This window comes from Panulirus ornatus, chromosome 32 (assembly GCF_036320965.1).
Source record: "Panulirus ornatus isolate Po-2019 chromosome 32, ASM3632096v1, whole genome shotgun sequence".
NCBI lineage: Eukaryota > Metazoa > Arthropoda > Malacostraca > Decapoda > Palinuridae > Panulirus > Panulirus ornatus.
Window position 1 is genome coordinate 7663307 of NC_092255.1, and position 8306 is coordinate 7671612.

The following is an 8306-nucleotide window of genomic DNA, read 5'->3' on the forward strand; positions in this document are numbered from 1 at the left end:
TCGTCAACACCATCATCAACAAGGCATGTTGACCCTGCCAAGCATGGCAGAACGTGTCCTTGATGCCATGTACTAAAACGACCATTAGTCAGGACCAGTGATTAGAGGAACAGGTCATGAAGAACAATTAGATCTAATGACTTGTTGCACTGTCTTGTAGTATGGTGATGTGTTGATGTTCGTATGGTAATGTGTTGATGTTCGTAGGGTGATGTGTTGATGTTCGTATGGTAATGTGTTTATGTTCGTATGGTAATGTGTTGATGTTCGTATGGTAATGTGTTGATGTTCGTATGGTAATGTGTTGATGTTCGTATGGTGATGTGTTGATGTTCGTATGGTAATGTGCTGATGTTCGTATGGTGATGTGTTGATGTTCTGTGGGAGATGCTGGGAACCCATCTGACCCAATGAGCCTATAAGGCTCACCTTCTGTGCCTCAGTAACCACCTCTCCAGGTCTGTGTCTGGCTCACAAGGCTCACGAGCTGTGGGCTTAACCCCTGACCATAAATCTCTTTTATACGTATGAATATAAACGAGTCTACCATTTTTACCCCATCTATTTACATGCCTCTTCTCTCTCTCTCTCTCTCTCTCTCTCTCTCTCTCTCTCTCTCTCTCTCTCTCTCTCTCTCTCTCTCTCTCTCTCTCTCTCTCTCCCCTGCACCTTCAGCGTGTTCTATAACCGTCGTCTGATCCAATGCCCTTCCCTCCTCCACCCTCACACACTGCAGGACAATGCCCTTCCCTCCTCCACCCTCACACACTGCAGGACAATGCCCTTCCCTCCTCCACCCTCACACACTGAATCTAATTTACATCGTTTACAAAAGGGACTAATTTACTTTATTGTTTCACTGGTATGAATTTTATTTTATATCTTGCTGCTAAATCCGATAATTTCTTTTGTCTGGACTCTCTCTCTCTCACTGTGAGAGTAATTTCATTAAGCTTTTCTCTCGGTGTGGAACTGTTTTAAAACTTTATTACTTTATGTAGGTAGTATTACTCTCTCACACTGTGGCGTGGTGCCCAGAAAGCGATCTAACTCCATTGCCACCTCAGCGGTCAGATGACGCCACAATAGTATCAGTACTTGATTCTTTGATAGAGGGATCGGGATCCTGGTGCTGTTACTAGGTAACCCTGCCCACAACAGTTGGCTGATGCTTCCTTGTCGTCTGCAGGTCCGTCATAGAGGCAGGTGTCGGCACGTATAGTGACGCTGGATGGCGGAGGTTGTCAACGATTTCTGAAAGATTCCAAAAGGTGGAGAGCTAATGGGAGAATAATGAGTTACCATAAGTCATATACTTTTTGTATAGGTTATCTGAAACGGCCCGAGTAATTAAGGCTTTGATCAAGGCCGTCTCATGAACGCTATATATATATATATGTATATGTGTGTGTGTGTATATAGATTCCTGGTGTCAGTAGGCTAAGACCTCTGTCTAAAGGTTCCCACAGCCCAAGACTGTACCATTTCCAGTAGCAGGGAAATACACTCTTGAAAGTAAGAAGGTTTTGGACTCTACTGCCAGTGATACAGTGGTGGGTGTGTGTGTTGCGGTGTGTGTGTGTGTGTTGGTGTGTGTGTGTGTGTGTGGTGTGTGTGTGTGTGTGTGTTGGTGTGTAGGGGATGACGCAGTAGGTGTTTGTGATGGTAGCGCAGGTGTGTGTGTGTGTGTGTGTGTGTAGGGGATGATGGTAGCGCGGGCAGGTGGGTGGGTGGGTGCAGTGGGGTTGTATTGGCTTTTGTTATATCGATATTTGAGGTAGTATGTTGCACTACTACTTCTACTCATCAATAATTATCACAAGAACAGCCACTAAAGACATTGTTGCCTCCTGTGAGAATCGAACTCACGACCCCTGGTTTACAAGACCAGTGCTCTGCCCCTGAGCTAAGGAGGCGCATGGTGGTGGAACAGCGACACACACACGTAGCGTGAGTGGCTATACCTCATCATGCAACCCACAGCTGGCTTGGGTCCCGCTGGTGGTGATGGTGGTGGCTGTGGTGGTGATGGTGATTGTGGCTGTGGTTGTTAGACGTGAACTTCAATTCAGGTTGACACCTACTGTTGGTGGGATGCTGAAGCGTTCGTCAATAGGCATCGCCATGTGAAGTTACCCTCGAGCTGAGAACCGAGGTGGAAGTTCAAGCTTTCCCCAGGTGTGAGGGTGAAGCACCACCACCAGCACCTGGCCTCCATGTGTGGAGACGGCGTCCACTGGCCTCCATGTGTGGAGACGGCGTCCACTGGCCTCCATGTGTGGAGACGGCGTCCACTGGCCTCCATGTGTGGAGACGGCGTCCACTGGCCTCCATGTGTGGAGACGGCGTCCACTGGCCTCCATGTGTGGAGACGGCGTCCACTGGCCTCCATGTGTGGAGACGGCGTCCACTGGCCTCCATGTGTGGAGACGGCGTCCACTGGCCTCTATGTGTGGAGACGGCGTCCACTGGCCTCCATGTGTGGAGACGGCGTCCACTGGCCTCCATGTGTGGAGACGGCGTCCACTGGCCTCCATGTGCATTGGCCTTATTGCCTGACATTTCTAAATCGTCTCCATGTGGCTGGGGTCTATACGAGACATTCAGGACCCAAGTGAGTTGTTTTCGACGCTCATGATGAAGTCAGCTGTCCCCATTATCTCCCCCTAAGAGCTTTACTTATACTTTAATTTTCATGAGAACTTATAGACTAGATAATCTAAGTGAAGAGTTATAGTTTCTATATTCTCCGAATTTCTCTATCACCTGGAGTTTTCTTGTTCCAGCATACTCGCATACCGTTACGTACAGTGTATGTGTACCAGTGTTCTACAGAGCATTTGAAACAAAAAACTGAACAAACACATCTATTTTCATTGTTTGTAAATGTTACTCTGAGCATGCGCAAGAGGCAAGACTTACTCTGAGCATGCGCAAGAGGCAAGACTTACTCTGAGCATGCGCAAGAAGCAAGACTTACTCTGAGCATGCGCAAGAGGCAAGACTTACTCTGAGCATGCGCAAGAGGCAAGACTTACTCTGAGCATGCGCAAGAGGCAAGACTTACTCTGAGCATGCGCAAGAGGCAAGACTTACTCTGAGCATGCGCAAGAGGCAAGACTTACTCTGAGCATGCGCAAGAAGCAAGACTTACTCTGAGCATGCGCAAGAGGCAAGACTTACTCTGAGCATGCGCAAGAGGCAAGACTTACTCTGAGCATGCGCAAGAGGCAAGACTTACTCTGAGCATGCGCAAGAGACAAGACTTACTCTGAGCATGCGCAAGAGACAAGACTTACTCTGAGCATGCGCAAGAGGCAAGACTTACTCTGAGCATGCGCAAGAGGCAAGACTTACTCTGAGCATGCGCAAGAGGCAAGACTTACTCCGAGCATGCGCAAGAGGCAAGACTAACTCCGAGCATGCGCAAGAGGCAAGACTTACTCTGAGCATGCGCAAGAGGCAAGACTTACTCTGAGCATGCGCAAGAGGCAAGACTTACCCAGAGCATGCGCAAGAGGCAAGACTTACTCTGAGCATGCGCAAGAGGCAAGACTTACTCTGAGCATGCGCAAGAGGCAAGACTTACCCAGAGCATGCGCAAGAGGCAAGACTTACCCAGAGCATGCGCAAGAGGCAAGACTTACCCAGAGCATGCGCAAGAGGCAAGACTTACCCAGAGCATGCGCAAGAGGCAAGACTTACCCAGAGCATGCGCAAGAGGCAAGACTTACTCTGAGCATGCGCAAGAGGCATCATGACCAACTGCATCATACATTTCAGGACTGTATTGACCTCAGAAAATTGACAAGAGACGCATCATGACGATGTCGTTGGATTATCCCCTAAAGGTGAGTTGTGGCAAAGGAACGTAACATTCTTCCATGTAATAATTTGCTTCACTGGAACATCTGTAGCAAAATCGTAATCAAAGAAGTGAACAGAAAGGGAATTACCTATGAAAATCCACTCATTCCTCTTGAGCTTAAAGGTATTGTATTTATAGATGGAGATGGAGTCACTGAAGGAGAAGGAGTGGAAGCGACAGCAACAGGAAGTCGTCGGGGCAGCGGACCAACATATTTCTCACCCTCCAGCACCTTCAGGGGATCTCCTACATCCTCATCCTCGCCTGGGCCGCCAGCGTCGCCGTGTTCCTCCTGGAGCTGCTCAGGCACCGCTGTTCTCACCACTAAGAGCCAGGCACTGCTGGAGCTGCTCAGGCACCGCTGTTCTCACCACTAAGAGCCAGGCACTGCTGGAGCTGCTCAGGCACCGCTGTTCTCACCACTAAGAGCCAGGCACTGCTGGAGCTGCTCAGGCACCGCTGTTCTCACCACTAAGAGCCAGGCACTGCTGGAGCTGCTATGGCATAGTTGTGTTGATGTTAAGAGCCAGACACTGGTAATGTTGCTCAGGCATCACTGTTCTCACTGTGCAAAGGCAGGCGCTAATGTACCAGCACCAAAGCTGATGGGATCCTCACACACTTAAAGCTGTTTAGGTCATGTCTCTCTCATCACCAGGTGTCCATCACTGGTGGAGTTGCTCAGGTACCAGTGATGGACTTAGGTGGTAGTGTATTGGCCCCTCCCATGACCCTTGCAAACTGAAGGTGTACTACTCTGACTACACTTTATTATGTGACTCTGGCACCAGTGAGAGGGAGGGCTCAGGTGGTAGTGTATTGGCCCCCTCTCAGTACCCCAGCTAACTGGAGGAGTATCCCGTTAAGACATTGGCGCTTCTCTGATATTTAAGACACTATCACCCTCATAGACTAAGCACTGCTCACTGCTTACACACCACTGCTTCTATGCTTGGCGTGTCAAACATTGTTCCACCACAGACCACCGGTAAATATAGAACACTGGTGGTAGAAGGTCACATATCGTGGACTTGGTAATAATCAATTATCAATAAGCTCAAAACACTCGTATGTCGGTCCACACGTGTGTTACAACGTCCTGGTCCTTTTTTTTAAGTCAGGATTTCCATACTGTTACATTCCAGCACGAGTTACAACTTTCAGCCGTCAGTATAATAAACAACTACAGATTATAATCTTGAGAAAATATATACAGAACATTTTGCAATCTAATCTTATAGAATTAGGCTTCCAGTAGTTATACTTGATTATTCTTGTGTTCTATATTTGAATGTTTTAAGTCAACTATGTATATGCTTGTGAGAAGGTTTTAATAGAATCAGTATGACCATGAAAATTTAACTAAGGTCGGTGTGTAGGATAATGGTAGACACAGAAAGGCACTGGAGTACCACTGTAATATTAAGAAGCTGTGATGAATGGTGGGTGGGCAGGCCAAGCCACAGAGATGAGGAACTTGGCTAGTACACTAACATGGGTTTGTTCTCCTATACACTGGTTAAGGTGGGCTGGTGAGTACACAAAGAGCAGTGGGTCATCCTCTACACATTTGAGGATGGGCTGGTCAGCACACAGATTAGTGGGCCCTCCTCTGCACAGGTAAGGGTGGGCTGGTCAGTACACTACGAGTATTGGGTCATCCTCTACACAGGTGAGGGTGGGCTGGTCAGTACACAGATTAGTGGGTCATCCTCTGCACAGGTGAGGATGGGCTGGTCAGTACACTACGAGTATTGGGTTATCCTCTACACAGGTGAGGGTGGGCTGGTCAGTACACAGATTAGTGGGTCATCCTCTGCACAGGTGAGGATGGGCTGGTCAGTACACAGGCATGAATGAATTAACCATAACACAGACAGTGACTCCCCTACCCTTGACCACTCCGACTGTCACTGTAAGTGAAGGCAACTTTGTTTAATTAACTTTAATATAAAGCACATCATTCTCCTGTTGGGAGAAATATTGGCGTAATACACTGTGGTGATTGTCCTTTAGATAAATATCAGCATTTATTTCAAGGTAAATAAACAGGTAAATCAGTAAGTCAGGGTGTACTCATCTCTGTAAGGGAATTTGATTTTCTGTAGATTATCCAAGGGCGTAATATCCTGGGCGGCTCTGAAAATGAGATGATCCGATTTTCCTTATATTATCATTCCTTTATGATTTCATGACTGTTAAACATACCAGGTATTTGGAAATGTTCCAAGCTTGTGTAGTTACGTTTAGAAATAAATACTATGTACATTAGACATAGTCTCATTATGATATCCTTCAAAGAACCCAAGGAAGGTGAGTGGAAGGTGAGCAAGAATATTCTGGCCTCAGGGTCCTTAATACGCAACTGATGACAGGAAGCTGTTGCAAGCCAAGGATTGTGCACTTATGACCTGTACCAAAGTGTATGACATTGCTTGCATGAATAAGAGAAATAAGTTCTCTCTGTTGCAGCTACGAACCGAAAGGTGAGTTGTTAGTGGAGGATAAGGCGTATTAAGAAAAATATAAGCACAACTCGGTCACAGTCAGCAAGAAGCCAATTTCACATCAATGTATTTCACATCATTGTTTATCGTCTGACCGTTTGGCTTCCACATCAATGTAATTTACATCATCTGACTGTGGAACTGACCGGGAAAAGGCTTTGTATTAAGTTGTCAGTACTAGTGTCAGTGTACTGACTAACGTGAGCATTGTTGAAGGAAATATCAAAAATACGTCAAATGGCTGCAAGGTTGCAACAGGCATATCCAGAGGACCTGGAGGGCTGCTTCTCTGATGAATTCCTTCATTATGTTCAGTGCACAAAGGGCATGCCACATGTGATGACAAGACCCTTTAAATGCACTTCGCGAACTAGACACTTCACAACTGGATATGCTTTTGCCCAACAGATGAGTTGATTTGAATGCTTATGACTATTATGGCGCCAAATGCTGGAGGGGATCGAGCTATTAAAATATCTAGAAACATACATTCCACATGAGCGTTACTGTATGTTAACCCAAAATGCTATCGATTCCGTGATCAGTTTATATAGGATTTGTGTATACAGTGTTATAATTTCATGCTTATCTTTAAGTGTGAGGAATTAATGGTTCTAATATAGTGCCTGGGGCCCCAAGGTAGCTTAACTCTCACAGGGGTTCCACACGTGAACGGTGGTATGAGGTGTCATGTGTTAAGTTGAATTCGGTATTATTTTGTATCGCTGGCTTTTCTACGTGTTTTCTGTTTCTCAAGAGGATGGACCTTTGATTATATGGCTGGCATATCCGTCCAATCGAGGAAGATCTGTTTGGGAAATATTACTCTCCCAGCCTATCATGAAAGTGATATATAGTACTGTACCTCAGCGATAAGATAGCGTCATAATAATCACTTTATCTGCGTCTGACATCTGATGGCATTTTGTTTTGATAATTTTGGCAAAGAAGAAATGATAAGTTCCACCAAAATTTAAAAGATTCCAAAAGGTGGTATTAATGGTCACAATAACACCATAAAAGATAGTATACATATTAATACAATAATCAAAACCAAAACACATGATTATCAGTATAAGATCGCTTTACCATTAGGCACATTTTACTTAGTGTCACTTACGAGAAAATTTAGTTTACCCTAGCCTTTCTCTACTCGCTCTCCTTTACAAGTTACGAGCTTATCCATAAGATGGCGTTAGTGGCGGCAATATTTCACGTCTTCATAAAACCATTAGTAATCTAGGGTAGTTACCCTTCTCAAATACATTCTCCGTCGTTCAAATATGTGACGTTAGATGTTTATGTTAGTTAACCCGGCGCACTGGTGACTTAAGGATGAATCCAGTGTGTATCTGTGTTTGTACAATGGTTTTAATCCTGTTTTTTGAAAGGTGTTACGGTGTGAGAACTGTTGACATGCCAGTGGATATAAGAACAATGACTAATGATCCTAAAGTGTCTTCATCTGGTTACAGACATTCAGAGCGTGTAAACAGTCAGTTGTCGATGCCATGAAGATCACACACAAGCGTTCGTCACAAGAGGCAGCCAAATGGAGGTCAAAGTATTATACTACAATACATTTGGATAGAGAAGTCATACTGAGGATGTTGCATGACCTGGACGAGGTAAGCAAGTTTTCGTTGAAATCATAAGACATGTTTGACGCCAGCGGTGAATCACTGAACGAAACCCAGTACGCAAGTGGGTGGAGTTGTTGCCGTATGATTTACCGTCAAATCCTTATTATACTTTACTTCTGGTGAAATTTATAGACGATATGAGTGAATAGTTATGTTACCTATACATTACATGGAAGCTATACATTTTTTTACATAAGAGCATTAAGAATATACTTTGATTACATGATTACGTATCGAGATATTTAGTTTTTCATATACATTGATTTAAAAGAAACTCTAAATGAGCTT

At 45.1% G+C, this 8306-nt stretch overlaps 1 long non-coding RNA gene and 1 other non-coding gene across 3 annotated transcripts in view; one reads left to right on the top strand and one right to left on the bottom strand.

Annotated features, from left to right (window-relative positions):
• The window catches only part of LOC139759296 (uncharacterized), a 23597-nt gene extending 15600 nt beyond the window's left edge, over positions 1-7997 (top strand). The window contains exon 3 of one of the 2 annotated variants that reach the window (XR_011715033.1): positions 7851-7997. This is a non-coding gene — a long non-coding RNA (uncharacterized lncRNA). Of the gene's footprint in view, positions 1-4006; positions 6124-7850 lie in introns of those variants that run through there. The other variant, XR_011715032.1, reaches the window with a different exon arrangement.
• On the bottom strand, positions 1845-1916 carry TRNAT-UGU (transfer RNA threonine (anticodon UGU)). Its single transcript has one exon. It is a non-coding gene; the product is annotated as a tRNA-Thr (tRNA).
• Positions 7998-8306: the final 309 nt, after the last annotated feature.